We start from the raw sequence: 8647 nt of genomic DNA on the forward strand, positions 1-8647 counted from the left end.
GCCGATGCAACTCCAACCGGCCCTCAAAAACAGAGCACCTCCCAAGTTAGTTGCCCCCCGAGCCTTAGTCAAGGCGAGACAGAAACGAAGGCATGCCATTCAGACAAATGAACCTGGGCTAGATCATGTCCGAGAGAACTATCATGCAGAGCCAGCCGATTCCCAGCAAAATCGGCTCTCCAGAGCCGAGAACCTTCAGGGTAAGCTGCTCCCCGAGCTTCTTCAGACCGCCTTAGCCCGGTCTGCACATCCATGCTGTTCTTGGCATTGTTCTTGAAGAGAGGACCTGAGCCCTTAAACCACTCCATTGAAGAGTTCTTCCATTAGAGTCTCCCTTCGTGCTCCATTGACCCTCTAATTGTAACAGTTATACCTCTCGAGTCGATGGCCATGCATCGGCTTTATATCCTTAAGTCGATGTCCGCTGCATCGGCTGTGCTCTAATGGAATAAACCACCAGATTTTTTTGAAATTTTTTTGTTTTTTTTACGGCCGATTTATGTATCGGCCCCCGTACCTCCATACCCATCATCAAAGAATATCTTGGGCTGCTGGGCACTTGCAAGACATTCCTACTGCATATCCTCGTGTTTCATCCACCTAGGTGCCCCCCGAGCCGATTCTGTCAAGAGAATTGATGGTATCGGCTCTTCAGGTATCCCCTGTTGGATTACATGCTGAACCTAGGTAGAATGGATGGTGAGGATCATTTTGGCCGATTGCTGGAATCGGCCTCCACGTTGCTTGTTCGACGAAGGTTTTGTAATGTCCTTCCATAAATTTTTTGGGGCCGATCACAAGGATCAGCCTCGCCACGTTTGCTCATTGATTTGCTCCAGTTACATGGTTAGGCCAGTGGATAAAACCAGCCCAATCTCTGACTTTATCATGTTGGTGCGCTTGCTGTCGTCCACCTCGAGTGCATCGTGTAATCGTGGAGCACTAGGCTTCGTTGGAAGGACGAGCACCATGTTTGTGCCAGCCGATGTTTCATCATCGGCTTTCCTTTGCTTGGGGCGCCACTCCATTTTCCGTGGACGACCCTCTTCATCCAGGGTTCGCTGGACTTTCGCGGCCAGATCAGGTCGTGCCTTCCTCGGTGTATGCAAGTATAGCCTTTCGGCTTCCTCTAGGCCGCGCAATCGCTGAACTCGCGCTTTTGGGAACGGCTGAGCCCATCAGGGCACCACCTTGGTCGGTGGTACCTGTCTTCTTCTTCCCCCTCGTCTTCTGAATCCTCGAGATCTTCTAACCGAGGGAACTCAGCACATTTTCTTTGTGGCGGGAGAGGCCCTAGGCGCTTGAACACGGACACGTTGGCTGTCTCCTTGGCTCATTCCTGAATCCCAGCAGTATCTGAAGAAGGGACAGTCCCAGTTCCTGTCCTCGTCGTCTCGCTCCCCTGACTTTTCCTTGGTACGGCGCTCATGCTCCTCCTCATCGCGATCGTGCCGACGATGTCTTCTGGCTTCTCTAGCCAGACGATCTCTTTCATAATCATCGCCGTATCGCCGGCGTTGGTCATACTGACTCACATACTTGTTGAGGAGGTGATCAGAGAGAGGTCGCTGATATCTTATGTTTTTCACTTCTCCCTCTGTAACGTAGCGCTTGCCGTCTTGGCGGAGCCGATCGCGTGGAGCGGCTTCCTCTCGTATCTTTGTTATGAGAGCAGCTGCCCTCATGTCCGTCCTTACCGAGTGGTGTCCGGGTCCTACCATGTTGATATTGCACGAGAAATCCGGCTGGCACCCTCCATGGTAAGTATACTCCACCATGTTCACGGCGGGGAAGGGGCGTGTGTCGACCTTCATGGCGTACTCGGTTGAAAATTAACCGTCCATTTTCTATCGCCATTTGGATCTGCTGCCGCCACACCCTGCGGTCGTTGGTGGTGTGGGTGAACGTGTTATGCCACTTGCGGTATGGCTTTCCGTTCAGCTCTTGCACCGTGGGGATCTTGTGGCCTTCGGGTACCTTTATATGCTTCTCGGCTTTGGTCACGTCGAAGTCGAACCCTTTTGGAGGGCCTTGTGGCTTCACCCATTTGCAGGACACGGGGCCCGCCGCTCGAGTCCATTCAGCCACTGCTACCTCTCGATCTCCCGCAGCACCTTCATCCTCGTCTGCCTCAACCAGGGTCACCGCACGCTTGAATTTGTCCTGGTAGACATCTGGGTGGCGCTGCTCATATGCTGACAGCTTCTGCACCATGTGCGCCAATGAAGGGTAGTCCGCTTGGGAGGCCACGTCCTTAATCGATGATGAGAGACCCACCACCGCCAACTCGATCGCTTCTTTTTCACTTACATGAGCCGAAAAGCATCGGTTCCTAATGGTCCTGAAGCGCTGGACGTATTCGACACTTGTCTCCCCGCGCTCCGTCGTACTTGTGCTAGATCGGCAATACCAACCTCGGAAGCCTCTGAGTGATACTGCTCATGGAACTGTTCTTCCAACTGCTTCCAAGTCCGGATGGAGTTCGGTGGCAGCGATGTGTACCACCCGAAAGCCGATCCTGTGAGGGACTGTGCGAAGAACCTCACACGCAACTCGTCTGATGCTGAGATCGTGCCCAGCTGTGCCAAATATCGGCTCACATGCTCGATGGAGCTGGAACCATCTGATCCACTAAACTTTGTGAAGTCCGGGAGCCGATATTTGGGTGGTAGCGGGATCAGTTCGTAGTCGTTGGGGTACGGCTTGGTATAGCCGAACGTCTTCCTTTTCGGCATCATGCCGAACTGATCTTTCAAGATTGCACAAATCTGATCCGCGGTGATGGCTGAAGGTGTCGAACCCTGAAGATTCGCCGGGGTGGCATACTTAACCAGCCATGCTTGCTTTTCCGGTTCTAAGCCAACTGCAGGAGCTGGGCTCGGAGGTTTGTCGGAGTGGCGTACTTAGCTAGCCACGTTTGCTTCTCAAGATCTGCTCCCGACGTTCCTCCTCGCTGTTCCGGAGGCCCTCGCTGTCGCAACCTGGTTCGAGAGTGCCCAGGTATTGCGGTCCAGTACGTATGCGCACGCGTATCCGTGCGGGATCTCCTTGGGTGCCTCAAGTAGGAATTGGTAGTCACTAGGATCACCACCAATCTTGTAAACGACGTATGCCGATGAGTTCGGCAGTTCCGGTGCTGCCCATGCGAACGGCAGCGGAGGATGGGACTGGAGTGGCATCTCTCCTTTGAAAGTCCCCAGAGCTGGTCCCGACGGAGAATACCGGTGGCTCATGATTTCCTGGACCACGCGCGAGCGACACGCTCCAAAGTGTTCACCGGAGCTCTCGCAGTGGCGGTGCGGCGAATGAGCCACCATGTAGTTGATTTCCCGCCGCAGCGACCCGGTGCGTTCTTCCGACGGGGCGGACAGGTCCACTCCATCGAGTGCGCCTTCAGGTGTGAACCCCTTCCACCTGACGCCATGGGAGCGGGGTCGGTGGAATGAGCCGATGAGTTCGGCTTCGAGGGTTGCCTTGATCTCGTCATGTTTCTTCTTGAGCTCATCGGGCGGATCCTCGTACTTGACCGGAGTGCCTTCCGCCATCTCGGATGTAGATGGCGATGTGGTGGATGTCGAAGGTTGTCCCACCGGGCGTGCCAGAATGTGTTGACGTCCGAAACCCACTGGCGGGCAGCGACGGGCAACACAGTAGAGCCGGGAACAACTAGGGCTGCGGCTGGCCCCAGTCCCTCAGAGCGACGGCCCGCAAAGCCTCCTGGTCACACGTCCGATGCTATCGCAAGGGCGTGCCACCTGACCTATACCTGGTCAGGAAGGTGTTGGATGATGCCTCGCTTAGTTTCCTGCATGGCATACACGTAAACATTAAATACGAGCCTCGATCGGCTCTCAGGTTATCCCGTGAATCGGCTCAAAGAGCCGATCCACCCATGATTCGTACAAGGTGTCCGAATATATGGTGGTCCTGCTTGATCAAGATAAAGCTAATGAGATCTACGACGATTTAGGGTTTTCACCGCATAATCGGATCATCCTACTCACGATTGGGCCTCGCGCTCGCGCACGGTGACCGTAAGCCGATCCTAGACAGGGCCTAAAAACCAACACGAGGTTGATCCCCGGAACATCCTTTCTAGGGCTAGCAAACTTCACCCTACACGCCGCTGGATCCTCCAACCCTTTGTAGGGCCTAACTATTGCGGATGTTAAACTAATCCTTGCGGAACAAGGAGCAACCGTAACGGATCAGATCTACTAAACTATGATCAAGCGGGGTGCCGCCCCTACACCTGAGATGGGTGTAAGGGCGGCTAGATGCATAAGGGTCGCACTACGACAGCATATGATACGAAGAACAATGCAAACCCTAACACATCTAAGATAACTACGTTGCTCGCCATAAAAAGGCTTCGAGCACGAGCAACGCATGAACAACGTGGGTAGGCTTGTGCTGCCTAGATCGCAAGATGCGATCTAGGCAGCATGGTGCTACCGGAGAAACCCTCGAGACGAAGGAGTTGGCGATGCGCCGAGATTTGTTTGTGTTGAACGTTGGTTGTTGTTTATTCCATAAACCCTAGATACATATTTATAGTCCAAAGGACTTTTCTAACGTGGGAATAATCCCCACCGTGTACGAGATAAACTCTAACTTTTAATCTATGATGTAATCTACTATAATTAAAGATACACGGGCAATCTAGCCCAAATTCTTCGTGCAAGGCCGCTTCAGAGATCTTCCACGTGTAATCTTCCAAGCCCATCTCCCTTACGGCCCACCTCCTGATCTGGCCAAGATCTGGTGATAACAGCTAGATAGTGGGTTCATGTCTCCATTGAATCTGGGGGAGTGACAACAACCCCTAAGGTTGTGGATGTGTTGTTGCCACTAGGGATAAAACATCAATGCTTTGTCTAAGGATATTTGTATTGTTTACATTACGCACAGTACTTAATGCAATTGTCTGTTGTTTGCAACTTAATACTGGAAGGGGTGCGGATGCTAACCCGAAGGTGAACTTTTTAGGCATAGATGCATGCTGGATGGCGGTCTATGTTCTTTGTCGTAATGCCTTAAGTAAATCTCATAGTCATCATGATATGTATGTGCATGGTTATGCCCTCTCTATTTGTCAATTGCCCAACTGTAATTTGTTTACCCAACATGTTATTTATCTTATTGGAGAGACACCACTAGTGAACTGTGGACCCCGGTCCATTCTTTTACATCTGAAATACAACCTACCGCAATCATTGTTCTCTTTTGTTTTCTGCAAGCAAACATCATTTTCCACACCATACGTTTAATCCTTTGTTTTCAGCAAGCCGGTGAGATTGACAACCTCACTGTTAAGTTGGGCAAGGTAGTTTGATTGTGTTGTGCAGGTTCCACGTTGGCGCCGGAATCCCTGGTGTTGCGCTGCACTACACTCCTTCACCAACAACCTTCATGTGATCTTCATCTCCTACTGGTTCGATAACCTTGGTTTCTTACCGAGGGAAAACTCGCTGCTGTACTCATCATACCTTCCTCTTGGGGTTCCCAACGGACGTGTGCTTTACCGTCACAAGCAGCTACTTTTTTGACGCCGTTGCCGGGGAGATCAAGACACACTGCATGGGGAGTCTCTCACACCCAATCTCTTTACTTTGTTTATTGTCTTGCTTTATTTTATTTTCTGTCTTGTTTGCTTTTCTTTATATCAAAAACACAAAAAAAATTAGTTACTTGTTTTACTTTATTTAATTCGGTTTTGCTTTATTTATTTTTATTATTGCTAAAATGAGTACTCCTGAGAACACTAAGTTGTGTGACTTCACTAGCACAAATAATAATGATTTCATATGCACTCCTATTGCTCCACCTGCTTCTACAGCAGAATTTTATGGAATTAAACCTGCTTTACTAAATCTTGTTATGAGAGAGCAATTTTCTGGTGTTAGTATCGATGATTGATACGTCTCCGACGTATCGATAATTTCTTATGTTCTATGCCATATTATTGATGATACCTACATGTTTTATGCACACTTTATGTCATATTCGTGCATTTTCCGGAACTAACCTATTAACAAGATGCCGAAGTGCCAGTTCCTGTTTTCTGCTGTTTTTGGTTTCAGAAATCCTAGTAACGAAATATTCTCGGAATTGGACGAAACAAAGACCCGGGGGCCTATTTTTCCACGGAGCTTCCAGAAGACCGAAGAACATACGAAGTGGGGCCACGAGGTGGCAACACCACAAGGCGGCGCGGCCCGGGGGCCCGCGCCGCCCTATGGTGTGGCCCCCTCGTCAGGCCCCCGACTCGGCCCTTCCGCCTACTTAAAGCCTCCGTCGCGAAACCCCTGAGGCGAAAAACCACGATACGGAAAACCTTATCGAGACGCCGCCGCCGCCGATCCCATCTCGGGGATTCTGGAGATCTCCTCCGGCACCCTGCCGGAGAGGGGATTCATCTCCCGGAGGACTCTACACCGCCATGGTCGCCTCCGGAGTGATGAGTGAGTAGTTCACCCCTGGACTATGGGTCCATAGCAGTAGCTAGATGGTTGTCTTCTCCTCATTGTGCTTCATTGTTGGATCTTGTGAGCTGCCTAACATGATCAAGATCATCTATCTCGTAATTCTATATGTTGTGTTTGTCGGGATCCGATGGATAGAGAATACCATGTCATGTTAATTATCAAGTTATTATACATGTGTTGTTTATGATCTTGCATGCTCTCCGTTACTAGTAGAGGCTCTGGCCAAGTTTTTACTTTTAACTCCAAGAGGGAGTATTTATGCTCGATAGTGGGTTCATGCCTCGCATTGACACCGGGACGATGATGAGAAAGTTCTAAGGTTGTGTTGTGCTCGTTGCCACTAGGGATAAAACATTGGCGCTATGTCCGAGGATGTAGTTGTTGATTACATTACGCACCATACTTAATGCAATTGTCCGTTGTTAGCAACTTAATACTGGAGGGGGTTCGGATGATAACCTCGAAGGTGGACTTTTTAGGCATAGATGCAGTTGGATGGCGGTCTATGTACTTTGTCGTAATGCCTAATTAAATCTCACTATACTTATCATGTCATGTATGTGCATTGTTATGCCCTCTCTATTTGTCAATTGCCCGACTGTAATTTGTTCACCCAACATGCTTTTATCTTATGGGAGAGACACCTCTAGTGAACTGTGGACCCCGGTCCATTCTTTAATACTGAAATACAAATCTGCTGCAATACTTGTTTTTACTATTTTCTCTGCAAACAATCATCTTCCACACAATACGGTTAATCCTTTGTTACAGCAAGCCGGTGAGATTGACAACCTCACCTGTTTCGTTGGGGCAAAGTACTTAGGTTGTGTTGTGCAGGTTCCACGTTGGCGCCGGAATCTCCGGTGTTGCGCCGCACTACATCCTGCCGCCATCAACCTTCAACGTGCTTCTTGGCTCCTACTCGGTTCGATAAACCTTGGTTTCTTTCTCGAGGGAAAACTTGCTGCTGTGCGCATCATACCTTCCTCTTGGGGTTGCCCAACGAACGTGTGAAATACACGCCATCAAGCATATTTTTCGGCGCCGTTGTCGGGGAGATCAAGACACGCTGCAAGGGGAGTCTCCACTTCCCAATCTCTTTACTTTGTTTTTGTCTTGCTTTATTTTATTTACTACTTTGTTTGCTGCATTATATCAAAACAAAAAAAAATTAGTTGCTAGCTTTACTTTATTTGCTATCTTGTTTGCTATATCAAAAACACAAAAAAATTAGTTTACTTGCATTTACTTTATCTAGTTTGCTTTATTTACTACTGCTAAAATGGCTACCCCTGAAAATACTAAGTTGTGTGACTTCACTAGCACAAATAATAATGATTTCTTATGCACACCTATTGCTCCACCTGCTACTACAGCGGAATTCTTTGAAATTAAACCTGCTTTACTTAATCTTGTTATGCGAGAGCAATTTTCTGGTGTTAGTTCTGATGATGCCGCTGCCCATCTCAATAATTTTGTTGAACTATGTGAAATGCAAAAATATAAAGATGTAGATGGTGACATTATAAAATTAAAATTGTTCCCTTTCTCATTAAGAGGAAGAGCTAAAGATTGGTTGCTATCTCTGCCTAAGAATAGTATTGATTCCTGGACTAAATGCAAGGATGCTTTTATTGGTAGATATTATCCCCCTGCTAAAATTATATCTTTGAGGAGTAGCATAATGAATTTTAAACAATTGGATAATGAACATGTTGCTCAAGCTTGGGAAAGAATGAAATCTCTCGGTTAAAAATTGCCCAACCCATGGATCGACTACTTGGATGATCATCCAAACCTTCTACGCAGGACTAAATTTTTCTTCGCGGAATTTATTGGATTCAGCTGCTGGAGGTACCTTTATGTCCATCACTCTTGGTGAAGCAACAAAGCTCCTTGATAATATGATGGTTAATTACTCTGAATGGCACACGGAAAGAGCTCCACAAGGTAAGAAGGTAAATTCTGTTGAAGAATCCTCCTCCTTGAGTGATAAGATTGATGCTATTATGTCTATGCTTTTGAATGATAGGACTAATGTTGATCCTAATAATGTTCCATTAGCTTCATTGGTTGCCCAAGAAGAACATGTTGATGTAAACTTCATTAAAAATAATAATTTCAACAACAATGCTTATCGGAACAATTCTAGTAATAAC

The sequence above is a fragment of the Lolium rigidum genome, chromosome 3 (assembly GCF_022539505.1).
Source record: "Lolium rigidum isolate FL_2022 chromosome 3, APGP_CSIRO_Lrig_0.1, whole genome shotgun sequence".
NCBI lineage: Eukaryota > Viridiplantae > Streptophyta > Magnoliopsida > Poales > Poaceae > Lolium > Lolium rigidum.